Source organism: Urocitellus parryii, chromosome 6 (genome assembly GCF_045843805.1).
Source record: "Urocitellus parryii isolate mUroPar1 chromosome 6, mUroPar1.hap1, whole genome shotgun sequence".
In the NCBI taxonomy this organism is placed as follows: Eukaryota; Metazoa; Chordata; class Mammalia; order Rodentia; family Sciuridae; genus Urocitellus; species Urocitellus parryii.
Window position 1 is genome coordinate 176,529,761 of NC_135536.1, and position 21,226 is coordinate 176,550,986.

At 36.3% G+C, this 21,226-nt stretch overlaps 1 protein-coding gene across 3 annotated transcripts in view; it reads left to right on the forward strand.

Annotated features, from left to right (window-relative positions):
• Itch (itchy E3 ubiquitin protein ligase) overlaps positions 1-21,226 on the forward strand; it is a 126,505-nt gene that overhangs the window by 27,126 nt on the left and 78,153 nt on the right. The window lies entirely within an intron of this gene.

The window sequence follows — 21,226 nt, forward strand, 5'->3', positions numbered from 1 at the left end:
ATTAATGAGATGACATTGACTATATCAATTTTTCAGAATCTACCCATAATGTGTTTGGAAGATATGTGCATTATACCATCTTATGTTACAATTTCTTAAATAATGAGAGTTTAAATATAAATATGAAAATACAGAATAGGATACTCAACTATGCATTTAGATGTCAGGAAAAGCAATATGTTGTCCTCTCACAAACTAAAATGTGGTTTAAAGTTGGATTATTTTAAATTACATCATGCTGGGTGTGGTGGCACACTCCTGTAATCCCAGCAGCTCAGGAGGCTGAGGCAGGAGGATTGTAAGTTCAAAGCCATTCTCAGCAATGGTGAGGTGCTAAGCACCTCAGTGAGACCTTTCTCTGAATAAAATACAAAATAGGGCTGAGGAAGCGGGTTAGTGGTTGAGTGCGCCTGAGTTCAATCCCTGGTACCCAAAACAAAAGAAAACAAAAACATTACATCATGGCTCTGGCAGCCAAGTTTCTTTGTCAGGTTGGCAGTAGCTGGTATCAATTGATCCCTGTTCCAGTGTTTGTACAAACAAATATATATATATATATATATATATATATATATATATATATATACACATACACATACACACACACACACACACACACACACACACACACAGAACTAGCAATTTCAGGCTTCTTAAAATCTGACCAAGATGGTTTAGCCTATCTCCATAGCATATTCCTGTTGGGGAAGAGTTTTCATACCAGTTTCTTTTCTTGTCTTTCAGTGTCCTTTTTAGTGGTGTCCTGTTTTTGTTTCATGAATGTGTGCCTTTTTATTTTTCTAGAATATTAATGTTTTTTTAATTGTAGTAAATAAATATTTAATTTATTTATGTATTTGTATGTGATGCTGAGGATTGAACCCAGTGCCTCACACATGCTAGGCAAGCTCTCTACTACTGAGCCACAACCCCAGCCCTTAATGTTGGTTTTGTTGTTTGTTTTTAAAGTTTTTTTTTCCATTGTCATCATTTTTCACAATAGACATTTTTCATATTGCCTGCTAACATATCATGCCTGATGGTGGGAGACAAAATATCATATTGGAAGCTCGAATGTGTGTGTAGTGCAGGGAAGGCTTGGTAACTGAGAACCTCGCTGTAAGATTATCTGATAGATAGTTTGCGAAACTTTAACGAGAAGACTTGTCTTTACTCCTGTATAGTTGATTAAGACCTGGCTACAGTAGGTTGGAAGCCAATCTAGAAGATAACTTGGTGAGTTCAGTCGTTCAGTTTGTATATGTTCCCTTTTTTTTTTTTTTTTTTATTAGAGTGAGAGAGGAGAGAGAGAGAGAGAGAGAAATTTTTTTTAATATTTATTTTTTAGTTCTCGGCCGACACAACATCTTTGTTGGTATGTGGTGCTGAGGATCGAACCTGGGCCGCACGCATGCCAGGCGAGCATGCTACCGCTTGAGCCACATCCCCAGCCCATGTATATGTTCCCTTAGTACCCCCAGTTTTGATACTGTTCTCTAGCCTTGAACTGTGCTTGGGGTTACCTCTTCCAGAGAAGCTCTATTTTATCCTTCCTAGAATAAAAAACCCTGAGCTTCTAGTGTGAAAATAGGGGATTTAAGGATTAAAAAGCTTGATAAATAAGCTTGCTTTTTATTTTGTACCTGGGATTGAATCCAGGAGTGCTTAACCACTGAGCTACATCTCCAGCCTTTTTTATTTTGAGACAGGGTCTAACTAAGTTGCTTTGGGCCATGCTAAATTGCTGAGGCAAGCCTCTAATTTGCAATCCTCCAAAATCACTGGGATTGCAGGTGTTCATCACCATGCCTGGCTCCAATCCTGGCTTACTTGTCCCATCTTACTCCCTACTTTCAGAATTCCCTGGCACCTCCTCTTGAGTGAAGATGCTGCAGTGAATGTAAGCTGTCTTGGTTTTATTACCCGGCTAGGAGTCAGCTTTCTTGGGTGTGCTGTCAGTTAGCATTGGACCATCTGCTTTCTAGTTTTGTGAAGTCTTGCTTGCTGTTGTTTCTACTTCTGTTTTTTTCTTCCTTCCTTCCTTTCTTTTTTAAAATTATTTTTAGAACAGCTTATGGTTTACAGAAAATTGAGCAGAAATATAGGCTTTTCCCCATGACGAACAATTTCCTCTGCTATTAACACCTGGCATCAGGGTGGCACATTTATCACAGTCTATACTCTCAGCATGGGACATTGTAGGTTTGCATAGATGTACAGTGACTTGTGCCTATAATCATTGTATCATGTGGAGCATCTCCTTGTCTACTTCTGTGTTTTTCTGACTTTTACTATTATTTTTAAAATTCCTTCTCTAGAGTTTAGAAAGGGTATTCAGGGGGCTGGGGATTTGGCTCAAGCGGTAGCGCGCTTGCCTGGCATGCGTGCGGCCCGGGTTCGATTCTCAGCACCACATACAAACAAAGATGTTGTGTCTGCCGAAAACTAAAAAATAAATATTAAAATTCTCTCTCTCTCTCTCTCTTAAAAAAAAAAAAAAAGAAAGGGTGTTCAGAAGCATGTGTTTAACCTATCATCTTTTTGTAAATGTACTTGTCTTACAAATTTTAATTCTTCTCTCTATCTGGTCTACTTTTTTCATTTGTTTGGATTGATATTTTATGTGTTTTAGTGTACATGTGGTACAGGGACTTGAACCCAGGGATATTCTACCACTAAGCTCCATCCCCAGCCCTTTTAAAAATTCTGTATTTTGAGACAGTCTTGCTAAGTTGCCCAGACTGGCTTTGAACTTGCCATTTTCCTGCCTCAGCCTTCTTTAGGGATTAATACTTTTTTCCCTCTTCTCCCCATACTTGTTTGGAATTTGTACACCTTTTATTTCCTTATTGCTTACCCTTGAAATTTTAACTTGCAGATTAACTTTACAAAAGTTAATCATTGTCTTTGCTTTGTCCTGAGGAATATATTATTCTTAGAACAATTAACTTCAGTCATTCCTATTCCTATCCTTGTTAAAAATTATAGGATGCTGTAATTTTTGGACTAAGCCCCTACACAAGCCCCAACAGACCCATGTAGATCAAAATGGAGTGACTCAGCCTAAGTTCCGTGTTGTCACCAAAGTGCGTTATTTTTGGCTAAGTTGTTATTTGACATGAGAAATCAAGAGAGTTAATATCCCCATTTCCTGTGTAAGTGTAACAGAAACCTGAAATACATGGATTTATAAAGGTTTATTTTGGTTCACAAGTTTAGAGGTTTCAATTCATGATCAGGCATTCCCATTGCTTTTAGGCCTCTGGTTACGGGGATAATACATCATGTGGGGAGGGTATTATGTAGCAAAACCCTTTACCTAGGGCTGGGGATGTGGCTCGAGTGGTAGCGTGCTCGCTTGGCATGCATGCGACCGGGTTCGATCCTCAGCACCACATACAAAGATGTTGTGTTCGCCGAAAACTAAAAAATAAATATTAAAAAAAAAAAAAAACCACAACCCTTTACCTAGCGTCTCATGGCTTGGACTCGGAAGACAAAAAGAGGAAGAGGCTGAGGTCCCATGCCTTTATTTTATTTATTTGTGGTACTGAGAATTCAACCCAGTGCTTCACACATGCCAGGCAAGTGCGTTACCGCTGAGCCACAACCCCAGACGCAATATTTTAGCTTTTTTTAAAAAATATTTTTTAGTGTTGATGGACCGTTATTTTATTCATTTATTTATATGCGGTGCTGAGAATTGAACCCATGAGTGAGGCAGGCATTGTACCATTGAGCCACAACCCCAGCCCCAATATTTTAGCTTTTTACATTGATTTTTTTTGATCCTCAAATTAGACATAGCTATGTGTATTTTGAATTTACCTTTACCTAATGCTTACCATTTTTTTTTTTAATCATTGTTGCATCTTGAGGTACAGAACTCCCTTTGAGGGTCAGTCTGCTTTGTTTTTGTTTCTTTTTTTGGTGGTACTGATGAGGGCTGTACCACTGAGCTTCACCTCAGCCTGCCTCACTCTTAAAGTATATTATTTAGAAATTCTTCTAATGAGAATCCATTGGTGATAAATTTTCATCTAGAAAATAGATTTTTCATTTAATTATTTTCATTGTATTTAAGTAGCATTGTTGAGATATAGTTCACATTCCATAGTATATACCCATAAAAATGTACAATTTAATGACTTTTAATACTTTTAGTATATTCAGTTTTGTATTCATCACAATTTTGAAACATCATCTCCCCCACCCCTGCAAAAAAATCCTGTGTCCCTTAGAATTGTACACAATCCCTCATCTCCTTAGTTCAAGCCAGTCAATAGTCTTATTATTACTTTTATAGATTTGCTTGTTTTGGACATCTCATATACGTGGAATTATACAATCTATGGTCCTTTTGACTGACTTTTTCCATTTAGCATAGTATTTTCAAGATATAGCATTTATTAGTACTTCATTTCCTTTGCTTAATAATATTCCATCTTGTGAGTATCCCATATCTCATTTATCTGTTCATTAGTTAATGGGCATTTGGGTCTTTTTCACTTTTTGGTAATTATGAATAAAACAGTGAGTATTTGTTGTTGTCTTTTTTAGTTTTTTTGTGGTGTTGGGGATTGAACCAGGGCCTTGTGTATGTAAGGCAAGAAACTCTCAGCAGAGCTATATCCCCAGCCCCAGGTAGTGAGTATTTGTGTACAACGTTTTGTGAGGAGTGTGTTTTCAGTTCCTAGGTTATATATCTAGGAGTTTAATTGATGAATAATTAGGTAATTCTATTTTAACTTTCTGAGGAACTGACAAACTGTTTTCCATAGTGATTGCATCATTTTGTGTTCCCAAAAGTTTCTCCATATCCTTGCCAACACTTGTTATATATCTTTTTGTTATGGACATCTTAGTGGATATGTTGTGATATTTCATTGTGGTCTGATCTGTAAGTCCTTAGGCCTAATGATATTGAACATCTTTTTGTGTGCTTATTGGCTATTTATTTTATTTTTTAATTGAGCCATTTGTCTTTTTGTGTTGAATTCTAATAATTACTTGTATATTGTAGATCCTCTTATCAGATGTACGATTTACAAAAATTTTCTCCCATTTTGTGGGTTGTCTTTACTTTCTTACTGGTGTTTTTGAAGCACAAAAGTAAATTTTGAGTATGTTCAGTTTATTATTTTTCTTTTGTTGCTTGTGCTTGTGGTATTAAACCTAAGATAACAGTGGCTAATGTACGGTCACATAAAATTGCACCTATTTTCTTCTAAGAATTTCATAGTGATAACTCTTATATTTCAGTTTGTGATCTAAGGTAACCGCAGCTGTAAGGCAAGGACCCAAATTCATTCTTCTGCGAGTAAATATCCAGTTGTCCTAATACCATTTGTTGAACATTTTAATCATTTTGGCACCTTTGTAAAAAATCAGTGCCATCTAGACTCAGTTCTGTTCCACTGATCTGTGTTATGATTGTGCCCCTACCACTCTGTCTTTTGTTTTGTTTTATTTATGTATTTATTTTTTGGTAATTATAGATGAGCAGCATATCTTCATTTTATTTGCTTATTTTTGTATGTGGTGCTAAGGATCAAACCCAGAGCCTCACACGTGCTAGGCAAGTGCTCTGCCACCAAGCCCTAGCCGCAGCCCCTCACTGTATTGATTATTATAGCTTTTAGTATTTTTTTTTAAGTTATAGACAGACACAATACCTTTATTTTATTATTTTTATGTTGTGCTGAGGATCGAACTTAGTGCCTTACACGTGCTAGGCAAGCACTCTACAACTGAGCTATAACACCAGCCTTTCCCTTTTAGTATGTTTTGAAGCTGTGTGAGTCCTTCAGCTTTTCCATTTTCATTATTGTTTTTGCTATTTGTGATCCTTTGCAGCATTTCCATCAACTTGTGAATTTTTGTAAAAAATGAAGGTAGCAAAATCATTCCTCCCCCATTCTAGGTATCTAATCCAGCTCCTAATGTATATGCATGCTAGGCAAGTGCTGTACCACTGAGCTAATTTCCAACCCAATTGGGATTTTTTTATAGTGACTACAAGTAATATATAGATAAATTGGAGACTACTTCTATTTTAACAATATTAAATCATCCAGTTTGTGAACATGGAATGTCTTTTGATTCATTTAGAACAAATGATGTTCCTATTACCCAGGAAATTACAAGGGACGTAAGAGCTCTGTACCAGATGCTCCTATTACACAGAAATTTTGCACTTATTTTTTAAAAGTTCTTAAGTATTTTATTAATTTCAATGCAGTTATAAATAAAATTATTTCCTTAATTTTATATTTTGTATTGCTACTAGGAGGAGTTGTCTTTGTATATTAATTTTGTATTTCTCAACCTTGATAAATTTAATGGTTTTTTAAGTGAGTTATTTAGGATTTTCTATATGTAAGATCTTGCCATCTGCAAACAAAGGTAATTTTACTTCTTCCTCTTAAGTCTGTATACCTTTTATTTTCATAATCTCTAGAATCTCTAGTATAATACCAAATAAAAAGTGATTATAGCCAGGCTTGGTGGCACATGCCTGTAATCCCAGCATCTTGGGAAGCTAAGGCAGAAGGATTGCAAGTTCAAAGCCAGCCTCAGCAATGGTGAGGCCCTAAGCAACTCAATGAGACCCTGTCTCTAAATAAAATACAAAATAGGGCTGGGGATATGGCTCAGTGGTTGAATGTCCCCGAGTTCAATCCCCAATACCAACCCCACCCGTGCCCCCCCCCCAAAAAAAAGAGTGATTATAGCACTTATCTTTGTTTTCTTCTTGATCTTTTAAAAGCATTTAGTCTTTCACTGTAAGGCAGCTATTGGCTTTTCACAGATACACCCTCTATTAGGTGGAGGAAAGTTATTTTCTCCTTGCTGTTTGCATGTTTGTTGTTGTTTGTTACTGGGAATTGAACTTGGGGCACATAACTACTGAGCCACATCCTCAGCCCTTTTTTATATTTTATTTAGAGACAAGGTCTCGCTGAGTTGCTTAGAGCCTCGCTAAGTTGCTGAGGCTGGCTTTGAACTCAAAATCCTCCTGTGTCAGTGTCTTGATGGGCAAAAGTTGCGACATCTGCAGTTGAGGGGAGAAATAAAGAATGTTCACCCATTTCTGCCCTTTTCAGTGTTTTATTCACTCAAATCACTTAATACAATTTTACTTTATAGGTTCTTAATCAAGAAATGACAATCCTTAATGCTGGGCATTGCAATTGACATAATCAATTCAAAGCAAACAGTTCTAAGTTAATTCTAAGCACTGCAAACATTCTTAATCATGACAGATCTATTACAGACATTCCCTCTGCATGGCTAAGCTTAAGTGCTAGATTTAAAGTCTTAAGTCTTAGGTCTCAAGTCCAGCAAATTTACACTCACACAGACTGCAGCGACCAGGTCAGGAACCGATAGAGGCTTCTCCTGGAGTATAGTTGATGGCGGGCTGAGGAGATGGTCATAAGGAGAAGTCCTTTTCTCACCAGAGTCTAGAGGCTGCTGTAGAGTTTGAGGATGACGCAGAGGATCAGACAGATGAGAAAAGTTGGGATGTCAGTCCAGGTCCTCATCAGGCTCTCAGGCTTGTGTGCATCAGTGTCGACTGGCTGAATGTCTGTTCATTCACTCCATCATTTATACTAAATTTGGGGGCTTCTGACCACCCTTTCAATCCCTATCAGAGTCTGTGTTCTGAGGTCAAGCCATCTGGTCTGGTGGTCTCTGCTCTGATCTCTCGCCTTATGCCTTCCTTTATCAGGGCAAAGGCAAATGACAGAGACTTCACTCTTGAGTTTTATCAGGATTGTGGAAAGTGAATTATTTTATCAGGCTATGCCTGATGACCATATTGGAGGGCTCTGTAGGTGCCTGGTGGGGACTGCAGTTTTATTTCAAAATGGAGTTATGGGCTAAGGCCCTTCTTAGGTTAAGGCCATCCTTACATTCAGCCTCCTGAGCTGCTCCCAGAGGCTGAGTGTTTATTTATTTATTTATTTTTAGGTTTTTTTTTTTTTTTAAGAGAGAGAGAGAGAGAGAATTTTAATAGTTATTTTTTAGTTTTCGGCAAACTCAACATCTTTGTTTGCATGTGGTGCTGAGGATCGAACCCTGGCCGCACGCATGCCAGGCAAGCTCGCTACCGCTTGAGCCACATCCCCAGCCCAGAGGCTGAGTGTTTTTAATCATAAAAGGTATTTAATTTTGTTAAATACTTTTTTGCATATATTGAAATAATCACGCCCTTCCCCTCCCACCCCTTTGCCCTATCTAGAGTTTGTTTAATCCTCCCATGCTCCCCTTCGCAACCCCACTATGAATCAGCCTCCTTATATCAGAGAAAACATTTGGCATTTGGTTTTTTGGGATTGGCTAACTTCACTTATCATTAGATTCTCCAGCTCCATCCATTTATCTGCAAATGCCATGATTTTATTCTCTTTTATTGTTGAATAATATTCCATTGTGTATATATACCACATTTTCTTTATCCATTCATCTACTAAAGGGCATCTAGGTTGGTTCCACAGTTTACCTATTGTGAATCGTACTGCTATAAACATTGATGTTGCTATGTCCCTGTAGTATGCTGTTTTTAAGTCCTTTGGGTATAGACTGAGAAGTGGGATAGCTGGGTCAAATGGTGGTTCCATTCCCAGTTTTTCAAGGAATCTCCATACTACTTTCCATATTGGCTGCACCATTTTGCAGTCCCACCAGCAATGTATGAGTGTACCTTTTCCCCCACATCCTTGCCAACACTTGTTGTTTGTATTCTTCATAGCTGCCATTCTGACTGGAGTGAGATGAAATCTTAGAGTAGTTTGATTTGCATTTCTCTGATTTTTAAAAAATATTTATTTATTTTTTAGTTGTAGTTACACACAATACCTCTATTTATATGTGGTGCTGAGGATCGAACCTAGGGCCTTGCACATGCTAGGTGAGCGCTCTACCACTGAGCCACAACCCCAGCCCCATTGAACATTTTTTCATATATTTGTTGATTGATTGTACATCACTTTCTGCAAAGTGTCTCTTCAGGTCCTTGGCCCATTTATTGATTGGGTTATTTTGTTTTTTGGTGTTTAGCTTTTTGAGTTCTTTATATATCCTAGAGATTAGTACTCTGATGTGCTTGCATATGGTAAAAATTTGCTTCCAAGCTGTATGCTGTCTATTTACCTCACTGATTGTTTCTTTTGCTGAGAAGACGCTTTTTAGTTTGAATCCATCCCATTTATTAATTCTTGATTTTAATTCTTACTCTATAGAAGTCTTCTTAAGGAAGTAGGGGCTTAATCTGACATGATGGAGATTTGGGCCTACTTTTTCTTTTATTAGACACAGATCTGTGGTTTAATTCCTCGGTTCTTAATCCACTTTGAGTAGATTTGGTGCATGGTGAGAGATAGGGGTTTAACTTCATTTTGCTGCATATGGATTTCCAGTTTTCCTAGCATCATTTGTTGAAGAGGCTATCTTTTCTTCAATGTATGTTTTTGGTGCCTTTGTCTAATGTAAGATAACTGTAATTAGGTGGGTTAGTCTCTGTGTCTTCTATTCTGTACCATTGGTCTACCAGATTATTTTGGTGCCAATACAATACTGTTTTTATTACTGTTGCTCTGTAGTATAGTTTAAGGTCTGGTATAGTGATGCCACCTGCTTCACCCTTCTTGCTAAGCATGCTGTAGCTATTCTGGGTCTCTTATTTTTCCAGATGAATTTCATGACTGCCTTTTCTATTTCTATGTGGAATGTTATTGGGATTTTGTTTTGAATTGCATTAAATCTGTATAGTGCTTTTGGTAGTATGGTCATTTTGACAATATTAATTCTGCCTATCCAAGAACAAGGGAGATTGTTCCGTCTTCTAAGGTTTTCTTTAATTTCTTTCTTTAGCGTTCTGTAGTTTTTGTTGTAAAGGTCTTTCTCCTCTATTATTAGGTTGATTCCCAAGTATTTTATTTATTTATTTATTTATTTATTTTAAAGAGAGAGAGAATTTTTTTAATATTTATTTTTTAGTTTTCTGCGGACACAACATCTTTGTTTGTATGTGGTGCTGAGGATCAAACCCGGTCCGCACGCATGCCAGGCGAGTGCGATACCGCTTGAGCCACATCCCCAGCCCCTTTATTTATTTTTTTGAGGCTATTGTAAATGGGGTAGTTTTCCTCTTTTCTCTTTCAGAGGACTTGTCATTGATATACAGAAATGCCTTTGATTTATGGGCACCGATTTTGTTCCTGCTACTTTGCTGAATTCATTTACTAGTTCTAGAAGTTTTCTGGTGGTTTTTTTTTTTTTTTTTTGGATTGTTTGGGTATAGAATCATATCGTCAGCAAGTAATGCTAATTTCAGTTCTTCTTCTCTCCATATCCCTTTAATTTCTTTTGTCTAATAGCTCAGGCCAGTGTTTCAAGAACTATGTTGAATAGAAATGGTGAAAGAGAACATCCTTGTCTTTTTCCAGTTTTTAGAGGGAATGCTTTCCATTTTTCTCCATTTAGAATGATGTTGGCCTGGAGTTTAGCATAGATAGCTTTTACAATGTTGAGGTATGTTCCTTTTATCCCTGGTTTTTCTGGTGTTTTGAACACAAAGGGGTGCTGTATTTTGTCTAATGCTTTTTCTGCATCTATTGAGATGATCATATGATTCTTTAAGTCTATTGATGTGATGAATTATATTTATTGATTTCTGTATGTTGAATCAATGTTGCATCCCTGGGATGAACCCACTTGATTGTGGTGCTCTATCTTTTTGATATGTTTTTGTATTTGATTTGCCAGAATTTTACTGAGAATTTTTGCATCTATGTTCATTAGCGATATTGGTCTGAAGTTTTTTTTTTCTTTGATGTGTCTTTGCCTGGTTTTGGAATCAGGGTGATATTGGCCTCATAAAATGAGTTTGGAAGTGCTCCCTCTTTTTCTATTTCCTGAAAAAAAAAAACTGAAGAGTATTGATATTAGTTCTTCTTTAAAAAGTCTTGTAGAACTTGGCTGTGTATCCATCCGCTCCTGGGCTTTTCTTGGTTGGTAGGCTTCTGATGGCATCTTCTATTTCATTGCTTGAAATTGATCTGTTTAAATTGTGTATATCATTCTGATTCATTTTGGGCAAATCATATGATTCTAGAAATTTGTCAATGCCTTCGATATTTTCTATTTTACTGGAGTACAAGTTTTCAAAATAATTTCTAATTATCTTCTGTATTTCTGTAGTGTCTATTGTGATATTTCCTTTTTCATCATGTATGTTTTAGTAATTTGAGTTTTCTCTCTCCTCTTCATTAGCATGGTTAAGGGTTTGTCAATTTTATTTATTTTTTTTCAAAGAACCAGCTTCTTATTTTGTCAATTTTTCCAATTGTTTCTTTTGTTTCAATTTCATTAATCTTAGTTCTGATTTTAATTATTTCCTGTCTTTGGAATTTAATTATTTGGATTTTAATTATTTCTTGCTTTTGGTGTTGATTTGTTCTTTTTCTAGGACTTTGAGATGTAATGTTAAATCATTTATTTGTTGACTTTTTCTTCTTTTAAGGAATGAACTCTATGCAATGAACTTTCCTCTTAGTGAAAGCATAGTGTCCCAGAGATTTTGATACATTGTATCTGTTTTCATTCACCTCTAAGAATTTTTAATTTCCTCCTTGATGTCTTTTGGAACCCATTGTTTATTCAGTAGCATATTATTTAGTCTCCAGGTGTTAGAGTAGCTTTTATTTTTATATTTTATCATTGATTTCTAATTTCATTCCATTATGATCTGATAGAATGTAGGGTATTAGATCTCTACTTTTTTAGATTTGCTAAGTAAGAGTTGCTTTGTAGCATAATATATGATCTATTTTAGAGAGGGATCCATGTACTGCTGAGAAGAAAGTATATTCGTTCATTGAAGGATGAAATATTCTACATATGTCAGTTAAGTCTCAGTTTTTGATTGTATTATCGAGGTCTGTAGTTTCTTTGTTTAGATTTTGTTTGGAAGATCTATCCAGTCGTGAAAGAGGTGTGTTAAAAGTCATCCAGAATTATTGTGTTGTGGTCTGTTTGACTCTTTTTTTTTTTTTTTTAAAGATAGAGTGAGAGAGGAGAGAGGGAGAGAGAGAGAGAATTTTTTAATATTTATTATTTTTAGTTCTCGGCGAACACAACATCTTTGTTGGTATGTGGTGCTGAGGATCGAACCCGGGCCGCACGCATGCCAGGCAAGCGCGCTAAAGCTACCGCTTGAGCCACATCCCCAGCCCCTGTTTGACTCTTGAACTTGAGAAGAGTTTGTTTGATGAACGTAGATGCTTCATTGTTTGGGGGCATATAAACTTATTATTGTTATGTTTTGTTGATGAATGGTTCCCTTAAGCAGTATGAAATATTCTTCTTTATCCTTTTTGATTAACTTTGGCTTGAAGTCTGCTTTATTTGATATGAGGATAGAAACTTGCTTCTGCAGTCCATTTGAGTGGTATGATTTTTCCCAACATTTCACCTTCAGTCTGTGGATGTCTTTTTCTATGAGATGAGTCTCTTGGAGGCAGCCTGTTGTTGGGTCTTTTTTTTTTTTAATCCACTATGCCAGTCTATGTCTTTTGACTGGTGAGTTTAGGCCATTAACATTCAGAGTTATTATTGAGACATGATTTGTATTCCCAGACATTTTTGTTTATTTTTGGTATTTAACTTGACTTGGTTTCTCCTTTGATTAGTTTTTCCTTTAGTGTAATATTTCCCTTTGCTGATTTTCAATGTTGTTTTTTCAATTCCTCTTCATGGAATATTTTGCTGAGGATGTTCTGTAGTGCAGGCTTTCGAGTTGTAAATTCTTTGAACTTTTGTTTATCATGGAAAGTTTTTATTTTTTTATTTATTTAAAAAAATTTATTTATTTAGTTTTTAGGTGGACACAGTATCTTTATTTCACATTTATGTGGTGCTGAGAACCGAATCCACTGCCTCACACACTCTAGGCGAGTGCGCTACCAATTGAGCCACATCCCCAGCCCTGAAAGTTTTTATTTTATCATCAAATCTAAGGCTTATTTTGCTGGATAGAAGATTCTTGGTTGGCATCCATTTTCTTTCAGAGCTTCGTATATGTTGTTCCAGGATCTTCTAGCTTTCAGGGCCTGGGTTGAAAAATCTGTACATAACCTAATTGTTTTCTCCCTATGTAATCTGATTCCTTTCTCTTGTGGCTTTTATAAAATTTGGATTTTAATCAGGTATGTATTCTTGGTATAAATCTCAATTGGTCATAGTATAACCCTGTTAATATATTGACGGATTTAATTTGTTGGTATTTTTTTGAGGATGTTGCCTCTGTATTTGTAAGTCACATTTTGTCCTCAAAGTCAGACTAGCCTCCTAGAATGAGTTAGAAAGTATTTTCATGTGTTTTTAGGAAGAATTTGTGAAGAATTGATACTAATTCTCTATAAATGTTCACCTACGAAGTCATCTGTCCTTAGGTGTTTGTTTTGGGGAATGTTTTTCATTATTTATTTCAACTCTTGTTATAGGTGTATTCATTGTCTCTCTTCCTTCTTTCTTATAATGTAAAATTTGCCACTTTTACCATTTCTAACTGTACAGTTCAGTGACAATAATTGCATTCAGTTGTTATGCATCTAGCACTACTATTTCAAAAACTTAAATCACCACAAATGGAACCACTGTATCTAGAAAGCAGTAACCCCCATTCCTCTTTTCCTCCAGCCCAGTTGCCTCTCATCTACATATGGTTTCTATGAATTTGCTTATTTTAGCTATTTTATATAAGTGGAATGATATGTTCTTTTGGGTTTGGCTTGTTTTATTTAGGAGATCCAAACAGGGCTTTATGCATGCTCTACCCCTGAGCTGCGTCCCTAAGCCATTCCCTTTTAAATTAAATAATCCACTGTATCAGTATTCCAAATTTTGTTCATCCATTTGCATGGTTGATGGACACTTGGGTTGCTTCTTCTTTTGGCTGTTGTAAATAATTCTGCTAGAAATATTGATATACAGCTATCTTTTGAGTCTTATCTTTTTTTTTTTTTCTTTTGGTACCAGGAATTGAACTCAGGGGCACTTGACCACTGAGCCACATCCCCAGACCTCGTTTGTATTTAAATAATAACTCTCACTGAGTTGATCAGCAACTCACTTTTTCTGAGGCTGGCTTTGAATTCATGATCCTCCTGCCTCAGCCTCCTGAGCTGCTGGGATTACTTAAGTCATATCTTTTGGGTATATAATAATTCCGGTGTCTGAGCATCATCAGGGACAGTTTATTATTTTCCTTCTTGGCTGTGGATGGACTATACTTTTTGTTTCTTGTCCTGCCATTTATTAATTTATTTAGTAAGTAAGTGCATACCTGGGACTGAACTCAGGGGCACTCTACCACTGAGGTACATCCCCAGCCCTTTTTATTTTGAGTTGGAGTATTGCAAAGTTGATGAGGCTGGCCTCCAACATGTGATTCTCCTGCCTCAGCCTCCTGAGTTGCTGGGATTTCAGGCATATGCCACCATGCTTGGCTTAGCTAATTTTTTTGTTAAGTTGGACATTTAAAACTTTTTGGACCTGGGTGTGGGGGCACACATTTGTAATCCCAGCTACTTGGGGGGTTGAGGCAGGAGGATTCCAAGTTCAGGCCAGTCTGAACAATTTAATGAGACCTTGTCTCAAGATAAAATGAAAAGGACTGGGGATGAACTTAGTGTAAAATGCTTGCCTATCATATGGGAGATCCTGGGTTCAATCTCTAATACCACAAACAAAAACAGATAATATAAGAACTATTATCTTGACAAAATTTTAAGTATACAATTAGTTATGAGGATAGTGTTGTACAGCAAATCTCTAGAACTTATCCATCTTGCAGAACTGAACTTTTATATCTGCTAAGTAGCAACTCCCCATTTCATCCTTAAGATAGTGTGATTTACAGTAAGAAATATAGTAAGTATTTTGGTCTTTGTCCTCTGTTCCTGATACAGAGCTCCTTGGAGCTATGTAATATCCTGAGTGATAGGAATATGTGGTACAAAGTTCCTAAATCCCTTGGAATTTCCTGGTTGATAGGACCATCATTTGTTTTGGTGAGGTAATTCCTGGGTGTGCTACTGGGTGGAGGCTGGTCACTGGAAAAAACAAGCTGTAATTAGAATTTTGGGCTTTTTTTTTGGATGGTACTAGGGAGTAAACTTAGGGGCACTCTACTATTGAACCACATCCCCTGCCCTATCTATCTATCTATCTATCTATCTATCTATCTATCTATCTATCTAGAGACAGGGTCTCCCTAAATTGCCAAGGCAGGTAATATCAAACTTGAGATCCTCCTGCTTCAGCCTTCCCAGTAGTTGGGAATACAGGCATGACTGCTGTGCCTGGATTACCATACTATTTTAATTACTGTTGCTTTGTAATGCATTTTGGAAATAAAGTATAATGCCTTATCTTTGTTCTTTCTAAAGACTGTTTTGGCTACTTGGGGCCCTTTTTGATTTTGTATGGATTTTAGGATTTTTTTTTCCCTATTCTACAAAAAAGCCTATTAAGATTTTGGTAGAGATTGCATGGAATCTGTGTGTTGCTTTGGGTAGGATTGACATTTTAACAATATTAAGTCTTCTAGTCAACGCACGGGGATGTCGTTCCATTTATTTGTATATTGTATATTCTTCAGTGTTTTATAGCATTTGCTGTTTTAAGTCTTTTACCTCCTTGGGATTTTATTCCTAAGTATTTTATTCATTTTTATGCTATTGTAAAGGAAATTGTTAGTTATTTTCTTTTTCGAATAGATTTTTTTTTGTTAGTGCATGGAAATGTTGATTTTTGTATTTTGATATTGTTTCCTGTAACTTTACTAAATTCATTAATGACTTCTAAATTTTTTTTTGATGGAATCTTAAGTTTTTTGTCATCTGTGAAAGATAATTTTGCTGCTTCTTTTTCAATTTGAATGGCTTTATTTTTTTTTTCTTGCCTAATTGCTGTATCTAGAATTTCCAGGATAATCTTGAATAGAAATGGAAATACTAAGCATCCTTGTCTTAGTCTTGATATTAGAGGAAAGCTTTCAGTTTTTCAACTTTGAGTAGGATGTTAGCTGTGGACTTTTTATACATGACCTTTATTATGTTCTGGCAGTTTCCTTCTGATCTTATTTTGTTGGGAGTTCATTTTTTCTTTTTTTGTAGTGCAGGGGATCTTATTCCAGACCTGGTACATGCTAGACAGGTGCTTGTACCACTGAGTTACATCCCAATCCTGTTGATAGTTTTTTTTTGTTGTTGTTGTTTGTTTGTTATTTTATTTTATTTTTTTTAAATATCACGGAAAGGTATGAATTTTTTTCAGATGCTCCTTCTGTACCCATTGAGATGATAACATGATTTTTATCCTTCATTCGGTTAATGTGGTATATTGCATTGAATGATTCATGTGTTGAACCATTTTTTCTTCCCAAGGATGAATCTCATTTGATCATGGTATTTGATCCTTTGAATCATTGAATCATGTTTAGTTCAGTTTATGAACATTTTGAATGTTTTAATATGGGAACTGTTGAAACCAGGTTCCTCCTCCTTGTGGTTTGCTTGTTGCTGCTTATGATCATTGCTGTTTGCTTGTTTAGTGACTTTTCTGAATTACTTTTGTAAAGTCTGTATTCTTGACACATATGGCCACTAAAGTCTCTTTTCTTTTAGGTTAGTGGTTAGCTAGTGATTTGACAGATTTCCTTAAACTACTGAATACCATCCCCCACACCAAAACAAACAAACAAACCTACCTGGTGTTTGCCGATTTGGTTCTCTTGGGCACTCCAGTGCTTAGGCAGGCAGTTTAAAACTGTCTTAGCTTTCATTCCCTGCTTTCTTAGAGCCTGTTAGCCACTGAGTTAAGAACTTAGGGTCTTTTCAGGTCTTTTTTGAGCATGCAATTCAACCGTGGGCACATGCATGAAGTTCTGGATTTCCTGCAGTACTCCAGAGCTTTTCAAAGCCCATTTTCTTCCCAAGTATTTTCTTTCCTATCCTCTTTCCAATCTATTCACTTTCTTTGCTCCAATTGTTACCCCTTGCCTCAGGTTGCAGTGGTTAATAAGTTTGCCTTTATAGTGAAAGGCAATTAAGGTAGCATTGAAAAGGTACTGAATCAGTCCTTCTTGGAGAACAATATTGATCCCTCTTTGATCCTTTTTTTGGGGGGGAGGGTACTATCTTTAACATATAGATAGGTATTCATTTGGCACAGCACCATTTGTGTAGAGATGGTGATGAATTTTTAGATATGAGTACCAAAAGCATTATGTGTGAAAAATTTATAACTTGGACTTTATAAAAAAATTAAACCTCCTAGTTTATGAAAGAAAGGTATTGTTAAATGAGTGAAAAGAGAAATCACAAACTGTGAGAAAATATTTGCAAACCATCTGATAAAGGTTTTGTAACCAAAATATATTTTAAAAACTCTTCAACCAGATGAGTAGAACATACCTGTAATCCCAGCGATTATGGAGGCCTAGGCAGGAGGATAGCAGTTTGAAACCAGTCGAGCAACTTAGCAAATAAAAAATAAAAAGGGCTGGGAATGCAGCTCATGGTTAAGCTTCCCTGGGTTCAGTCCCTGGTGCCAAAAATAAGCCTCTTAAAACACAACAGTAATAAAAATAAAATAACCCAATTAAGGGCTGGGGCTGGGGCTCAGCGGTAGAGCGCTTGCGTAGCATGCGCGAGGCGCTGGGTTCGATCTTTAGCACCACATAAAAATAAATAAAATAAAGGTATTGTGTCCAACTACACAACTATATATATCCCAGTGTGAGCAGAAGGCTGAAGCAGAAGGCTGAAGAATTGCAAGTTCAAGGCCAGCCTCAGCAACTTTACAAGATCCCGCTCAGTGGTCGAGTGCCCCTGAGTTCTATCCTGGGGGCCTCCCTCCCCCACAAAAAAGGACTAGGGTATATAGCTCAGTGGTAGAATGCCCCCCAGGTTCAGTCCTCAATACCACACATGTGCATGCATGCACACATACACACACACAACAGATCTTAAGAAATATAACCAAACAGTGTATATAAATGGTAAATAAGTGTATGAAAAAAGTTCAACATTATATGTCAAAAGAGAATTGCAAATTAAAACAGTAATGAAATATCCCTGTACCCTTACTAGAATGACTGAAGAATAAAAATCTGGCAATACTAAATGCTGGTGACATATAGAGTCACAAGAATTCTCCCTTAGCGTAAAATGGTATAGGTACTTTTGAAGGCCATGTAGCAATTTCTTACAAAGCTAAAACATAGTATTATCTTTACTGAATTAGTAGTTGCATTGCTACTTATCAAATTGAGTTAAAATTTCATGTTCACATATAACTTGCAAATGAATATTTTTAGTATTCATAATTGCCCCAAACTGGAAACAACCAAGATGAACAAAATGATCAACTGTGGTATAACTACATAATGGAATATTCTGCAAAAAAAAAAAAAAAAAAAAGATTTTTTTTTTTTAATTACTAAGCCATGAAAAATCTAAGAAGAACCTTAAATCATGTTGTTGGTTAAAAGAAACCAGCCTGAAAAGACTATTTTATGTTTCAAATTATTTGACACCCTGAAAGAGGCAAAACTATATAAACAGTAAAATTATCAGTGGTTGCCAGGGATTCAGGATAAAGGGAGCGGAATTAGTATAGGTTAAGAAACATGGGAGTTTTACAGTGTTGAAATTATTCTGTATGATACTGTAATGTAGGAATCATTGCATTGTACATTTGTCAAAACCCATAGAACTTTATGAGACCAAAAATTAAACAATGTAAATTGTGGACTTGAGTTAATTAAAGAAACACACAAATTAGAATACTCCAGACACTGGGTCACAAGGTAGAGAAGATGCCTGCTCCTGTGGACTTGTAGTCAAATAAGTCGGAAAATTTTTAATACTACAAAGTATCAAGAAGTTTACTTAAGATTGGGCAGGCAAGGCATGCCTCTCTGAGGAGATGGTATTTGATTTAAGAAGGTGTTAGGCATTTAAAGATTGAGGGAAAGTATTCCTACCTGAGGGAATAGTTAGGATAAAGCCCCTAAAATTGGAATAACCTGAGTGTATTTGGTAAATAAAAAACTGGAGTTGCAGTGGGTGAAGAGGAGAATAATATAAGGTGGGAACAGAATAATAGACATAATCAGGATGGAGTGGTACTTCTATAAGCTTATAATAAGTAGTTTGGATTGTGTTTTAAGTGAGATAGGAAGTTTTGGATGTTTTAAGCAGATGGAGCATGATATAACTCATTTTAAAAAGAGTATTCAGGTTGTTGTGTGGAGAATGGATGGTGAGAGGGAGTAAGTGCAGAGGCAGGGAAACCAATAATGTTTTGGAGTAATTTGAAAGGAAAGGTATGTCTGTAGCTTGGGCAATGATGGTTAAAAAGACATAAAGAAAAATAGGTATCTTCAAGTTATTTGGTAGGGTATATTTTGCAGGTAGAATTTTTAGAACTTGGTGAGAGAAGAATCAATGAAAATGCTTGTATTGTTGGCTTGAGCTACTAAATGGATAGTGGTGCTATTAAGGCTGGAGTGGGTATGCTTAGGTATGGAGATTTTGGAATCTCTTTAACTATGTATGCAGTTGTAATAGTCAAACCTGGAACTCAGGGGAGAAGAATGGAATTTTTCCCTGGTTTTTTTATAAGTAATAAAAAAATTTTTTTTTTTTTTTTGGTACTGGGTATTGAACTCAGGGGTGCTTTACCATGGAGCCATATCCTTAGCCTTTTTATTTTTTATTTTGAGACAGGGTCTTCCTAAGTTGCTTAGGGCCTTACTGAGGCTGGCTTTGAACTTGAAATCCTCCTACCTCAGCCTCCAGAGCTGCTGGAATTGCAGGCATGCACCACCACTCCAGCTCAATGTTTTTTTTTTTTTAAATTTAAAGGTATACATAATCACTTTCTTTAGTTCACAGACCCGCCCCCTCCTACCAAAGGTAACTATTACCAGTTTGGGAATGTTCTTAAGTAGCTGGGGATGTAACTCAGTGGTTGAGCACTTGGCTATCATGCACAAAACCCTGGGTTCCATCCCCAGTGCCCAAAAACAGACAAACAAAAAGTTCTTGAAATCATTCCATTTCAGTCATTAGTAAGATACTTGTTTTAGTATCTTTTAGATGCATCCTAGTCTATTCTGTTACAAAAACATGATTTCTTAAACTGGTTGGCTGTTGATATTTAGGTTGTTTTTCTCTCTGCCAGTGTACAGATGCTAAGTTTTATTCTTTCAAGAATCTAATTAATTTTAATTTTGTAAACTAGTTTGTAGAAGTGCATAAATTATTGAAATTACCAACATATTTTTGGCAGAGCACCTCACAATTATACCATAGTGATTCTCTGTAATTATCTGGAGAGAATCCCTGATCCTAAAAATGTTTGCAATATATACTTTCATTAATCTTTTTTTTTTTTGCATAAAGTCAATTTGAGTTTTTTAAATATTTTAGTTTTGTAGAGACTTTAAATTTATTTTTTGAAACTTTGGATATTAATAAGTTATCAACACTATACATATAGGTCAGCAACTAAAATAGTACTTGTATCATGTAGAAAATCAGCATCCAGCATCCCTATACTGGACTTTTCTCACTGCCTCATAATTTACTTCTCTTGATATCATAGTGCTTTGGCATACAGGTTTTTGGGAAGTGAGGAAGAAATAATAATTGTACAGAATGTGGTAATGATGTCCATTTGAGGTTCTCTGTATAATAGCATTTAAACATTTTTTTGGTAGTAGTAGATGGACAGAATGCCATTATTGTATTTGTTTATTTTTATGTGGTGCTCACACATGCTAGGCAAGTGCTCTGCCACAGAGCTACAGCCCCAGCCCATGTATAATAGCTTTTTTTTTTTTTTTTTTAGAGAGAGAGAGAGAGAGGGAGAGAGGGAGGGAGGGAGGGAGGGAGGGAGGGAGGGGAAGGGAGGGAGGGAGGAGATAATTTTTTTTTAATATATATATATATTTTTTTAGTTTTCGGTGGACACAACATCTTTGTTGGTATGTGGTGCTGAGGATTGAACTCGGGCCGCACGCATGCTAGGCGAGCGCACTACTGCTTGAGCCACATCCCCAGCCCATAATAGCATTTTTTTAAATAAATGAAGAATATCACAATTTAATATTCTGTACAAGCCAACAGACCAAGATAGTGATAGC